Raw genomic sequence first — 15,032 nt, 5'->3', positions numbered from 1 at the left:
ATGGACAGTGTGAGCATAGACTCATTCACCAAATCTTAGAGTATTAGAAGGGGGGAGGGGGTTCTCTTTCAACCCTGAGGGAGGTTACTTTAGGACAAATAGAAAGGCAGAAATACTATTCACACAATGAGGAAGAGATGTGATGAACTCATGACTTTAAGAAGTGGTCCAGCAGACTAAAGATATAAATGGATTTGAAAATAGGTTTTGATAGATTTGTGGATGGTACAATAAAGAGCAAGCTTTTAATTATTTTAGCTGCCCCTCTCAGGACCTTTTCCAGCAACTTGTGTCTGCCTTAAGGTAAATTGAGCAGAACAGCACACAGGGAGCCAGGAAAAGATACTTGCTCCCCATCACCCCATGATTCTATATAGGGTGAGGTAATGTTTTCTGTTGTTTCTGCTGCCCACTTTCCTAATGATGCCAGTATCTTGTTGGCCTCTCAGGGCAGCAATACATTGGACCCACATCTTCAGGGAACAGTCTAGAATGACTTCCAGGTCCTATTCCTGGCTCATCACAACCTTCTTGAATAGCCCTTGGAGGGGCAAAGTCCAGTTGGGAATGTCAATGAGCCTCATAATTTAAACACACACACACACACACACACACACACACACACACACACACACACACACACACACGAAAGTGTTTCACCATTAAGTGAACTCCCAATCCCTAGCAGTAGCCACTCATGGCAGAAGTAAGGGGAGAGGGGTGCCCCCAGAACTGGACAGAGTTGGCTTCAGGAACAGGGTCACAGAGGATCTATTCCTTCTATGAGGCGCTGTGGCCATCCTGACAAGGGGATGGAAAGACAGTCTTCTCTTTTCAAGTCCCCTCGATATTGCAGGGGGAAAAAAAGACATCCTTCTGTACTAGTCTGGTCACTCCTTCTCCTCAACGGGGCCTGCTCAGCTTTGAGTCTAAAGATGCTCCAAATTCCCTCCCTTAGGATGATAGTAAGAGTCACACAATCAGGAAATCACCCAATTTAAGATTTGGAAGGCACCTCAATAGTCCATCGAATCGAACACATATACAAAAGGAATCTCTAACAGGCAAATCTCACCTACTGGGTGAGGGGAGGAAGACCAGTAAGTTCTCATTTGATCTTTTAATCATCGAGTCCCAGACATGCAATTCAGCCACCCAGAATTTTCTCCCACATGCACACACTTGGAGGAGGGAATTGAGAAAGTACTCACCAATTCACTACACATGGACTCAATACCCGGGCACCTCAAGAACTCAAAGACCAGGAAGGAAAAACAATCTTATCAGAAGCAACCGCAGTCAATCTATTTGCTAAAGCAAAAGGAAACCTGCATATTTGGTTCTCCCACTCCTCAGTTCACTTCGTGGCAACCACGGAGCACCCACAACGAACTGCGAGCAGACCCCACAATCCAGAAGGAGAAGACAGCAAAAGCAGTTCGATAAGACCAAAAAAAAAAAAAGGCAGGGGGAGCTGAGGAGGAGACAGGCATCAAGTCCCTGAGGGATGACTTAGTCCGGGGGTCCAGCTCCCTGCTGCTATCAGAGAGCCAGCATCTACCTGGAAAAAAAATGCCCGGAGGGGCTAGGCTTTGGGGAGACTAGCAGGAAGCCATCGGAACCCAGTGGGGCGGCCAGCTCCTGTGTGGAGGCTCCAGGCAGACCCCGCACCCCCCAGCAGCGGCACAATGCAGCCCTCCCAAGATCAGCTCCGAACAGCGCTCGGGAGTCTGGCTCCCAGTGTGAGACAAAAGCGTTTGCAAAGGCTGGAGGAGGCGGCGGCGGCCGCGGCGGCGGCAGCAGCGAACCCGACACACCAATCACGGGCCCCCAAAGCCCGTCCTCCTGCTGCCCTGCCTGGAGCCTCCTTACTGACTGGCCAGCTCCCTTTGGAGTTTCCTTCAAAGACGTTTGCGAATGATTTATCCTTAAAGAGAGACGCTTGATGGTCCCTGAAATACTCTTAACTTTGGCTGGATCGGAGGGTGATGGTGTAATGCTTCCTCCTAGGGCAAGAGAGGACAGAGTTTGTACGGGGAAGAGAGGATGTTCAGAAGTGTGCAGGAGAGGCAGCAGATGTGTGTGTGTGTGTGTGTGTGTGTGTGTGTGTGTGTGTGTGTGCGTGCGCGCGCGTACGTACGTGAATGGGGCTCTGGGTCTGTCTATTGTCCGTCCGATTGGGGGAGGGGGTGCTCTGGGAGTGTTGGGGGTCACAATTTCCTTCTCCTGCCCTCGCTGAGTCGCTCGTCTGCCCCCAAAGCCTGACAATGTCAACCTCATTCCTAGTTTGCTTCTCTGTCAGCAGACCCGCTTCCTCAGCTGTTTTCTCTCGTTTTAATAACTTTGGACAGGAACTATTCCATGAAGACTGTATCCCTAGAGTCCCCCTGTCTGCACCCGACTTCAGTTAGCTATCTTCATCCCTTTCAGGCTCCTCTTAGAAAGTAATCCAGGGGGTGTGCGCGCGCGCGCGAGTGCGTGTGTCGGGGGAAGGGGGAATTCATGGAAAGCACCTGGAACCTGGAGGGAGAAGATGGGTTTGAGTAACCAACTCTAACACTTACTCCTTATACTGTTCTTGGCAAATGAACTTCCATGAACCTCAGTTTTCTTTTCTGTAAAACAGGGGAATGATATGTGCGCTACCTGGTGAGATTGTTGTGAAGAAAATGCTTTGCAAACCTTAAGAGGTATAGTACAGAAATGTAAGTTCTCATTACAATGGAAGTAATAATAAGCTCACTAACCTGGATTCCAGTCTGAGATCTTAAATTCAAATCTCAGCTCTGTCATGTCCCAACTATGTGATCCTGGACAATTCATTCAACTTCTCTGTGTCTTAACTTTCTCAGCTCTATAATGGGAATAATAATGTTTGTACTATCTTCGTTGCCAAAGAAGACCATGCCATCAGAGAAATGATGACATGACTTGCACTTGACTTTGTTTTGAGTGAGAGAGGGCTGTGCAGGTCACCAGCCTCACTTCTCCTCCAGAGCCATCTGAATTCAGTGACCAGATATTCATCAGGATGACTGGAGATGACCCAGGATGAGACAATTGGGGTTGTGACTTGCCCAAGGTCACACAGTTAATAAGTGTCAAGTGTCTGAGGTGAGATTTGAACTCAGGTCCTCCTGACTCCTGCACTGGTGCTCTATCCACTGCATCATCTAGCTGCCCCAGGACTATTTCACAGGACTGTTTGAAGGAAAGCTTAAAGAATTATAGAAATAAAGGTTCTATTCTTTTCTTCTCCCAATCCCACACTTCCACTCCAGCCAATGGTTCAAGGTGAAGATGAACCAAATCCTTTGTTTTCTCATTTGTCTTGTTCCTGTCCTGTGGTTATTCTTTTGTGTATCTACCCAGGGCAGCAGAGGAAGAAACATTCACATCAGGTAATGAGGTCACCAATCAGCAGTTCTGGTTTGAGTTGGATGTTCCTGACTAAAAAAGGAGAGTGTCTGGATATTCAGGAGTGAATACTACTTCAAGCTATCTTCCTACTCCCACCTAATTGTCATGAAATAGTTTGACCAAAAAACTAGTAACTGGTGAGACAAAGCCACGATAGGCAAAAGCCACAAATTAAAAATAGAGGATTGGTCAGAGATCCCTGGACAAATATCCCAAGGAAGTTAAAGACAGAGACAAGGAGTAAATAAATTCAGAATATTCATAGTGGCACCCTACAATAGCAAAAGAATTGAAACAAAGTGGATGCCCATATGCTAGGAAATGGCTGAAACAGTTATGCTATGTAACAGGATGGTAATGTTCAATATGAAATGATGGATGTGAAAAATTCAGAGAAACATGAGAAGATTTCTATGATTTTATTCAGAGCAAAATCAGCAGAACCAAGAGAAAAATACACCATGACTACAAAATGAGAAAAAGATTAGCTAAAAGGAAGATAAACTTTGAGTAATGGGAAGGCCATTGAATGTACTGGAGGAATGAATAAAAGGAACTGTGAGATAATAAAACATTCCCTCCTCCCTCATAGCAGAGGCAGGAGTCTACGTGGACAGAGTCTCGAATACATTGTGAGACAAAGGTTTCTGTATCATGTGTTTTGCTTAATTGTTTTTCTTTGCAAGGAGGGTTCAGTATGGAGGGGCATAGGTGGGAAGTGACTGTAATACAGACAAGCATCATCAATAAACATATGTATATGGGGAATGGCTGAATAAATTATGGCATATGAATGTAATGGAGTACTATTGCACCATAAGAAATGATGAACAAGAAGACTTCAGGGAAGCCTGGAAGGACTTATATGATCTGATGCTGAGTGAAAGGAGCAGAACCAGGAGAACTTTGTGCACAGCAACGACCACAGTGTGCGAGAGTTTTTTCTGGTAGACTTGGAACTTCGTAATAACGCAAGAACTTAAAAAAAAAAATCCCAATGGTTTTCTAAGGCAAAATGCCTTCCACACTCAGAGAAAGAACTATGGAATTCATTTGCAGAATGTAGCAGATCATGTTTGTGTGTGTGTGTGTGTGTGTGTATTATGTTTTGATTTGTTATATGATTTCTTCCATTTATTTTAGTTCGTCTATATAGCATGACTATAGTGAAAACGTATTCAATAGGAAAGTATATGTAGATCCTATATAGAATTGTATACCATCTTGGGGAGGGAGGGGAGTGGTGGGGGGTAGGTGTTGGGGGGTTAAAATCTAAATTTTATGGTAGTGATTGTAGAACATTAAAAAAAATAAATTAAATTTAAAAAAGAAGTAAAGATATTAAACATATTTTTAAAAAATAAACATACGTATATATAGACATATGTTATATATGTATAGACATACATACATGTATGCATTACATATATACATATCTATCAACGTGTCTAAACATATACATACATGCATACATATAATAGGAAACTGGGCTAAAGTCATAGAACATCTGACCTGGAGAGAAACTTAGTGGTAATTTAGTCCAACCTTTCCATTTTACAGATAAAGAAACTGAGCCCCAGGGGAGGGAACTGACTTGTCTACAGTCTTGCAAGTAGTTAATTAGCAGAGTTGGGATTTGAGCCCAGGTCTTTAACTCCAAATCTGGCTTTCTTCCCGTTTGACAATGCCTAAGCATAGTTCAATGGGGTTTGGCCATTTTTCGTTGATGGAGTTTGGTTCCAGTGTATTAACAATAGTATTGCAACCTTAAGAGAGACAGACTTATTGCTTCAGAGAATTCTTATAGATAACCTAAGATTGGGAGAGGGGAAGGGGGTGGGGGGCTCTCCCTTCCCCAATCTCCCTTGTCACCTCTTTCCTAAATCACAGAGATCATCAGTTTATTGAGGAGGGAGGAGAGGATGAGGAATCTGCTGTGTGTCTTAGGCTCTGAGCCCTAGACAAAGGGCTGGGCCTCCCAAGATTGGCTTGTAGCTTGGACATTCTGCTCCTTCCTTGGAAGCAATTGCTAGTCACTCAACCCTGGCCCTTGCTGCTTGTGAGATGGGCAGGGGAAACCTATTTCTCCTCCCCTGTTCCTTTGCTTTGTCCAGTTTAAGCCAATGGATTGGAGGAAGGAGGAAAGAGAGAGGGCAAGGTACTTGGGTGAAGGATTTAAGACAGGGATGAGTGCTTTGGTGACAGATTACAGGCCCACAGGATGCCCAGGGCCAGAGGGCGATTGTCTTTAACATGCCAGAGTGGATTCCAAAGAAAGGGATACATTGACTCCGGAGAGAAAAAAGGGATGTCTAGGCTGGGTCAGGTGGGCTGATGAACAAAGAGTGAAGGGTGGTCCCATCTATAAAAGACTTAAGGCCTTTTTTTTAAAAAAAGGCCAGAAGTCTAGATGAGCTGATTCAATGGGCAAAGCCTGAAGGAAGAGACAATTAGAGAGTTAGAATATAAAGGGAAAAAAAAGAAAACAGGGAGACCAGAACTGGAAGGGGGAGATGGAACCCCATATGGGCTAAAGGAGATGGAGACATCTGCTCTAAGAAATTGTGCTGGATTTGGGTGCCCTAAAACAGGAGAAACAACTGGTCAGCAATTTCCATCCAGCAAAGCCCAAGGGGTCACTGTCTGAGTTGATGAGGTGAGTGGCTGCTATGACAATAGTTTCAGCCAGAAACCTGGGACCAATTTAAGAAAGAGCCTTCCTTCTTTCTCCAGTGGCCAATAAGGCAAGGGGGGGTGGGGGAGGGGGCGAGGAGTGGAGAGGAAAGCAAGCATTTATTAAATGCCCACTATGCTCCAGGCACTTTATGAATTCTGCCTCATCTGATCCTCACAACAAACCTGTAAGGTAGGTGCTAGTATAATTTCCATTTTACAGATGAGGAAACTGAGGTTAAGTGATTTAAGTTACACAGTTAGTAAGCAGCTGAGGCACTTCCTAATTTGAGGGTCAGTGCTCTGTCTGCCTCCAGACAGTCAAAAGGAGACTAAAGAGAGGAAGGGGGAGGGGGAATTTAATCCTCTTGTGATCATAGCATTTAGAGCTAGAGAACCTGAAAGATTATCTAATCCAATCCCTTCATTTTACAATTGAAGAAACCAAAATAAGTAGATGAGTCAGAATTTAAACCTTGGTCATTTGATTTCCAGTTCAGTTTTTTTCACTGTATCAAACAACTGTGTCCGTTATCAGGGCTGGAGAAATACACAAAGGTTCTATTTCTTGTTATAAGATATTTGTAATTCTTTTTTTCCTTTCTCAAAATTTCTGACATTTATTACAAACTTTAAAATCATTAACAAATAGGAACATTTTAGTATACAAAGAACAAAGACCAAGATTACATTGAAAACTAAATTTCTGTTATTAACCTTTTTCAAAATTTATTTAACTTCAATTTTTATTCAATTTAATTGATCAATTACAATATTGCCATGTGTTTTTTTCTTTTGGGGGGATATCTTGCTTGCTTGCTTCCAGGATAGAATGATGAGCCTGTAGTCAGGAAGACCTGAATCCAAATCCTGGCTCAAATACTTATTAGCTATGTGATCCTGGGCAAGTCATTTAACCTCTGTCTGCCTCAGTTTCTTCATTTGAAAAATGGGGATAATAACACCTATCTCCCAAGGCTGTTGTGAGAATCAAATGAGATAACAATTAGTAAGTGTTTAGCACAGCGCCTGGCACTTAATAAATTCTTATTTCCTTCCTTCTTTTCTTCCTTTTTTCCTTCTCCCTTTGTAATAATGAATGAATTACTTGTTCATCCTAACCCTTCACTACTCAAAAATGCCAGGAAAAGAAACCTAGGAATCAAGAGACCAGGGTTCTAATTTTAACTCTGAGCCTTAGTTGTTCTATGACCTTGGAAAGGTTGTTTACCGTTGCTGGGAGTCAGTTTCTACTCTTACATTGTCAATTTCTATGAAATTGATCTAGTGTAAGGTGTAAGGCATGTACAAGGTATTTAATATTTGTTTATTAATTGATTGATTGATCCAGACAGGATGTGGATACACCTAAAGGAAATTCCACAGATTGGCAGTTTCTAGAAATTTCAATGCTGAAAACCTGGCCCAAGCTGAGTACTTGGAATTCACCTCACCTGTGCATAAACTGTATTCCTCTCCCCTCTCCCCCATCTGCACCAGTTCCTCTGATTGCAAAGATTAGCTGTGGATTTGAATTTACTATGCCTGTTGTGAGGCAGTGGAGAGGGACAGGGAAGGGTCCTGCCTGAGAGGAGAAAGAGGAGAAAGCCCATGAACTCAGGGTTTCCAATCTTAGAGGATCAATTTTTTTAAACACTCAGGTGACAACATTGAAAAGTAAATAAAGTAATATATACATATATAAAATATATAAACACATGTAAATAGAGGTGGGGGCAGGAGGGGCTTGATTGAGGGAGCTTGTGGTTTGAACTGCCCCAAGAATGTCTCTTTTATCACAGGGAAGCAACTATCAAAAGAAGAACACCAAATTTGGAATCACAGGACCCGGATTTGACTTGACATTTTACTACTAGTGTGACCTTGAGCAAGTCATTTTACTTTTCTGAAGTAAAATGGATGGGAGGGGAGTGGATTTCCATGCCTGGAGTCAGGAAGATCTGAGTTTAAATCCAACCTCAGACACTTATTATCTATGAGCCCCTGAGCAAATCACTTAACCTTAGCTCATCTATAAAATGGGGATAATAAAGCACCTACCTGGCAGGGTTTGTTATGAGGATCAAGGAGATAATAATTATAAAGTGCCTGGCATATAGGAAGTGCTATGTAAATGTTAGCTATTGTTATTATTTGTGCAGCTAGGGGGCGCAGTTGGCACCTCCTGGAGTCAAGAGGACCTGAGTTCAACTACAGCCTAATACACTTCCTAGTTTTGTGACCTTGGGCAAGTCATTTATGCCTTTTTTCCTCAGTTTCCTCATCTGTAAAATGAGCTGGAGAAGGAAATGGTAAACCATTCTAGTATCTCTGCGAAGAAAATCCCCATAACAGGGTCACAAAATGTCAGGTACGACTAGTTGCCTAAACAATATGGTTATTATTCAGTCGGAAGACTTGGATTCAAACCCTAGCCCTGCCTCTTAGTAACTATTATCTCCTCAGGTGAGTGGCTTCATCTCTCTAGGCTTCAGTTTCCTTGTCTACAAAATGAGGAGGTTGGACTAAGATGGTCTCTGAGGTCCCTTGGAGGTCTTTGTCCAAGGATCCTACCACCCACCTTGGGCTCCTTGAATCAATTAAATGGAGTCTTCTTCAGTACTTAATGGAAGCAACCTAACTTTAGATTAGAACTTGTCTTCGGATGGTGGAAAAAAGAGAGAGGTACAGATCCACCAGGACTCTCAAGTCTGAGTGTGCCCTAGGGTACCAGCCAGGTCAGTCAGATGGCAGATGCACCTGCATTTGGCACTGAAACTCCTGAGAGAAACATTGAACTTTCTTTCATATACAGGTCTCTCTGTCTCTGTCTCTGTCTCTCTCTCTTTCTCTCCAGATCCAGCCAAGCCATCAATCTTATCTGCCCAGGGATGCTGGCTGCTCTGGACCCAGCCACAGAGCCAAGAGAGAGCGAGCAGAGTAAGCTGAGATAGAGGAGAGGGGTGAAGAGGTGTCTGAGCTAATTCCAGGTCATCCTAAACCCATGACAAGGACACAGGATTTGTGACAGGGTGTTCAACTTGTACTAATTGCTTACTATGTATAAGGCTCTCTCCAGAAGGGAGAAGCTATTTGAGGATTGCATTCCCTGTTCCTTTACTTTCTTTTAAAAAAAAAAGTTTTATTGATGCCTGTTTTTTTACATTCACCTTTGCTACCCAATGTTCTCTCCTCAAGAATACCCTTTCTTATATCAAAACACAATCACACAAAACAAATCAAGACCCTGGTCATATCCAACAATGTCTACATTCGCTGTCTACTACCTCTCTACTGAAATTTCTCTCTTTTCTCCTCCCTAATTTTCAGAGAATATTAATGCTAGAAATGACCTTGGAGGGTATTCATTCCAGCTTCCTCATTTTACAGAGTAAACCCAATCTCATAGAGGGGAAGAGACTTCCCCAAGTTGATGCAGCTAGCAAATGGCGGTTAGACCTAGAAACCAGGTCTCCTGACTCCTGGTCCTTTCTTCCTATCACGTCATATGATCTTTTCTCCCTGACCATTCTCTGCCTCTTTGTTCCCCAACATTCAGATAATAACTTTACTCCCCCTCTTGGGTCCCTAGAGATCCTTACGCCCCACTACCAATGGTCTTGCATAGTTCCATTCCTGCCAACTAGAAGCAGGAGAAATTTTATACACCTTTTTCAGAGATGACCACCAACAAAAGTAGTCTAAGTCATGTCTTGGCAGCTAGGTAGTACAGGGGATAAAGTGGTGGTCTATAGTCAGGAAGACCTGAGTTCAAATCCGACCTCATACACTAGCTATGTCACCCTGGATAAGTCACTTACATTGTTTGCCTCAGTTTCCTCATCTGTAAAATGAGCTAGAGAAGGAAATGATGCTCCAATATCTTTCCCAAGAAAACCCTAAATGGGGTCATCAAGGTTTGGACAAAACTGAACAAGAACAAGCATCCTTGGCTTGTCAGAAAACATGGATCTTGAAAGAATTGCTTAGACAATGCAGAGCTGAGGTGAAGGTAGAATGGTTATTCAGCAGTCCCACTAAGTACCTCATATTTTAATGTTTTAAGAATCAACCTCCTAGGAGAATATAATAGGAATTATGAGCTACTGTTTCTTGTTTTAAGTCATTGTCAATGCACACTTATGTTTTAAGGGATTTTGCATGGATGACATAAATAGCTATTCTATACCTGATCTTTATTCCACACTGAGGATTTTTCTGCTTCATTTTGGGGAGAACCTTTAAACTTTAAGTGATTTTCCCTGGGGCTCTGTCCTAGGTAGGGACATGAAGTGAAAGAGACAGTGAGAAGGAACTTGACCTCTCTTTTTAGAAGCTAGGCTTCCCTAGGACCAAATCTGTCTCTCAAGTGAGCCTAGAACTAGGGCCCCTTAGTGGAAGAGGGTGCCTAGCTCCACTCTAGACCAGTAGTGCTGCTTTGTAACAAAAGGAAATATCAGAGGAAGGATTCTCCCCAATCCTCCCCTCCCCTTCCCCCCCTGCCCCATCCTTTCCCCCTCTCCATCCTCCCTTCCCCATTGTCCCTTACCTCCTTATTGCTGGCCCTGACAGTGGAAGTGACTTTCTCACAGTTATATTAACTAATTCTCCACCTTCTGGCCTCTCTTTCCTCTCAGACTGGAATGAAAGGGATGAAAAATGATCAGGGAAAGATTTTTAGGTTTGCTGGAAGGTTTGAAAGAGAAGGCAAATGCAACCTCAGGAGGCTTCCCCCAGCATCTCTGGCTGCCGGTGCCTCTCCCTCGAAGATTGTCTTCCATCTACTCTGTATTTAAATGTGGTCTCCCCCAATGGCACATGTGCTCCTTGAGGGTAAGCAATGCTTTTCCTCTCCTTGACCCTCCAACACTTAAACACAGTGCCTGGGACATAGTAAGAACTTAATAAATGCTTTTTGATGAATTGAACAACCTGGATTGTTAGCATCTATGATTAGATGATTCTTCACATCACACACTACTGGGGCAAGACACAAACTAGCTTCCAGTTGCTTTCTCTCCTCTCTTTTCCTTTTCTTCTCTTTTTCTCTCTTCTCCTTTGCTCTCCCTTCCTTCTTCTCCCTCTTCTCCATCTCTCTCCCCCCTTCCTCTCCTCCATGTTTTCTCTCCTTCCCTCGCCATCTCCTAGCCTCTCACAATAGCAAAGGTGTTCTTTCCCAAAATGCTTAAGCCTTATTTCATTTGGAAATGAAAGCTCAAGATCACCAGGCACATGGTGCAGATAACAGATATTGGCAGTCACAGAGTTAGAAGACCTGACTTTGAACTTCCTAACCCATCTCGCGGTCTCTTTATATGATTCTTTCCTCTAGTTCACATCAACAGGAGCCTCTCTGGTTAATTATCAGAGAGGGACATCATCCAGACTCTTTGAATGACCCATCCCATAGGCTCCTGTGCCTAACTGCTGAGTAGACCTTCCTTCTGTTCATCGTCAGTCTTTGTTGTGGTATGACATTGCTGGATTCTTCTTAGTTTTGGGGGAGATGGGTAGGTCATCCTTAGTCTTCTCTGTCTATCTTTCACCAAGTTGAATAAACCATTCTCCTTTCCCTTTCCCTCTGTCTATAGCTCAGTGCTTACCTCCCAACAGTCTCTTTGGGTTAGGCAACCTGATGCTTGTGGGGAAGAAAGCACTGTATTAGGAGTTTGACCTGGCTTTTAGTTTCTGTTACTAATTCCCTAAGCAAGTATCACTTCGTCTTTCTTGGTCTTAATTTCCTCACCTGTAAAATGATGAGGACTAGACTAGATAATGTCTAAGGTCCTCTTGAGCTCAAAAATGATTATTCGGTGACTTGTTCAAGGTCGTAATGTGAGTTCATATCTCTAGATTCCACTATACTGATTCCTAGTCAGTTTTCTTTCCATAGACGTCAGAGATTCAAGGACCTTTCTGGCTGGAATTCACAGCTTAGTAACCTTGAATGATTGATTCATTAAAGACCACTAGTGCAGAGGTGTTAATTGCTTCAAACTGTTTTTACAAATGAACCTTGATTTCTGAATGCCTATAAATCCCTTGACACCCACAGCTGCAGCTTGCTCCTTAATAACTTGGTGGGCTTCATATCTTGTCTGGAGTAATATTTCGTGGGCTTTTTCATTTGTTGTTACCTTTATTTTGAATAGTTTTTGAATCGGTTTCTATTCAATATGGTTGTAATAAAATGGCTATAAGAGCGTGCATAAAAATGGTTCACTTAGAATAAAGGATGGGTCTTAAACAAATATCAGATTGTTAGACAAAGGCCGCTAGGTGGTGCAATGGAGAGAGCATTAAAGTTAAGAGTCAGGAAAACCTGAGTTCAAATAAGGCCTCAAACTCTTACTAAATGTGTGACCCTGGGTAAATCATTTCACTTTTCTGTGTGTCAGTTTTCTCATTTGTAAAATGAGGATAATAGTAGCACCTACCTCCTAGGGCTTTTCTGAGGATAAAATGAGATAATATCTGTAAAATATTTTGGAAACTTTAAGTGCTACGTAAATGCTAACTATTGTTAATTAGTCAGTTAGAGTATAATGTGTATCATCAGCAAACTTCCCATGGAAAAATCTATGAACCTGCAAACAATTTCTGTTCTACTTTTTGGATGACCCATGTCTCACGAAACTTTGTATTTTCTTTTCATTCTTTATCTTTGGGCAAAATAAAATTGAAAACATCAAAAAAAGAAGTTATGTGCTATATCATAATGCATTCATTTACTTTCTGTTCCCAGAGTGTCTGAATTACCTTTATTTTTTTCTTTGTAATATCCACTGAATTTAGTGGGTTGATAACTGGATAAGTCACACACATACAAAATCCAACTCACATAATTCTAAATCAGGAGGCTAGAGGCTGGGAGGCAGGGAGGGTAGGACCTGATGAATGCAAATAATGAGTCCTCCTGAAGTGGTCATATATATTTGAGTTCACACTATTCTAAGTTATAATTGGTTCTGGCCTAATGGAAATATGCTGTTCAAATTCAAAAAATACAACCACTTCAGGGGATCACACTAGTCAAGATCTTGCTGTACTGGTCTTTCGGGTACGGTAGAGACGCCAGGTGCTTGAGAGCCTGCCCCAGATAGGAGTGAGTTGAGTGAGCACTCCCTTTCAAGAAACCATGGCAGGGTCTTACTTTGATCACAAAACTCAGAGATCTGAATTGGATGAGATAGACAAAATGGCAGTTGAGGGAAGTCAGGGACCTTGAAGCTTTAGGAGCTCAGGGGGCTACTCTGTTCATTCCCTTTGTGATAGTGCTGGTCCAAAGCATAATTCCTTATGCAGAGAAATGTACAGAGATGCAGGATGGAGGAGACATGAAGCGGAAGGAAAGAAAAAAGGACTAGTTACACACCTACTATATTCCAGGTCCTATGTTACATGCGTTACAAATATTACATCATTTGGTCTTCCCAACAACCATGGTAGGTAGGTGATATTAATATGTCATTTTACAATTGAAGAAACTGAGGCAGGCAGCAGTTAAGTGATTTGCCCAGGGACACAGCTAGTAAATGTCTGCAATTGGATATGAACTCTGATCTTCCTGATTCCAGGCACAGTGGTCTATATACTGTGACACCTTGATACTTCTAGGGAGGAGTGGTGACCTGGATCTTCCCCTAGGCAGTGTCTAGGTTGGGTAAGAGTGAGACTGTGGTTAGGTAGCTGACAGCATGATTCAAAGATGGCTCTAGGCCCAATGGAACCCACCCATTTGAAGACATCAGCACCTCAGAATTCATGGAGGTAGAAGGCCTAGCCTATTTCTTCTATTGTTTGGATGGAATCAGCTTAACCTCCAAACTAAGAGGAGAAAGAACTTGTTCCAGGAATGGAGAACAGCTAATGCAAAGTCACAAAGATGGGGCTTAGAATGTTGTGTTTGAAAAACAGCAAATGGGGTGCTGGATGATAGAGTGCTAGATGCTAGAGATAGGAGTCAAGAGTCAGAAGACTGGAAAGGTAGGAAGGGGCCAGGCTCTAAAGAGTCTTTTATGCCAAAAAGAAGACTTTGTATTTGATCCTAGAAGTAACAGGGAGCCAGTGCAGTTTACTGCTGAGAGTCTGTACTAGAATAGAGAAAAGGGGATGTGTAGGAGAGATGTTGCAGAGGAGAACCCACAAAATTTGACAATGGGTTAGATAGGTGGAGTGAGTGTTAGTGAAGAATCAAGGATGACATCTGGGTTTAGAGCTTAGATTAATGGAAGGATGGTAGTACCCTTAATTCTCTCCAAAGTGACTGTGTTTCTTGATAGGGAAAAGGAAGAGGGAAATTATGAATTCCTAGATTGTGGACTGGTCAGGGGGGATGGATGCTCTTCCCAACACCCAAACATTGAGAGTCAAAGCCCTCTGATCTTTGAGCTCTAGTTTACTCCTGAAATCACAACTGGGGAGAAGAAAGAGCTGTCCTACACCCCCCATACCCATGCTCTACAACCCTAGTTCTCCAACCTTTCTGTTTTCAACCACAGCAAAAAGGACAGCCCTAGCTACAGCATCTCAGAATGGCTGTTAATATTAACAGCATCTTCAATCAACCAAAAGGTTGAATGTGTTCAATATTTTATTTAAACTGGCATGTAAAAACTTTAATAATGCCCTGTCCTTTTCAAAGTCAGAGTAACTTTTAAATGACAGCCTGGTCTTAGCAGGGCTGGGGGCAGAATATTCTCCCAGAGAAAAGCAGATGAGGTAGAAGGGAGAAAGTATTAGCTTCTGTCTGCCCCTTTTTTTTTATGATTTCCACAATGTTATTTCTTATTATCTTTCTCATCCTTCTCTCACTGCTTACTTGATCCCCTTTAGTCTCTAAGAGTTCATGAGAGATTATATGGATCTTAGACTCTCCAAAATGTACAATTCAATTCAACATTTTATTAAGTGCCTACTATGTGCCAGCACTGGACACT

At 42.5% G+C, this 15,032-nt stretch overlaps 1 protein-coding gene across 2 annotated transcripts in view; it reads right to left on the bottom strand.

The window, feature by feature from the left end:
- SEMA5B (semaphorin 5B) overlaps positions 1-15,032 on the bottom strand; it is a 180,667-nt gene that overhangs the window by 124,439 nt on the left and 41,196 nt on the right. The window contains exon 1 of one of the 2 annotated variants that reach the window (XM_072613789.1): positions 1,212-1,881. The exons of the other annotated variant lie outside the window; for it this stretch is intronic. The gene's annotated coding sequence lies outside the window, so the exon portion shown is untranslated. Of the gene's footprint in view, positions 1-1,211; positions 1,882-15,032 lie in introns of those variants that run through there. 2 annotated transcript variants of the gene reach the window in all.

The sequence above is a fragment of the Notamacropus eugenii genome, chromosome 5, assembly GCF_028372415.1.
Source record: "Notamacropus eugenii isolate mMacEug1 chromosome 5, mMacEug1.pri_v2, whole genome shotgun sequence".
Taxonomy (NCBI): Eukaryota; Metazoa; Chordata; class Mammalia; order Diprotodontia; family Macropodidae; genus Notamacropus; species Notamacropus eugenii.
This window is presented reverse-complemented; position numbering and strand designations above follow the sequence as displayed.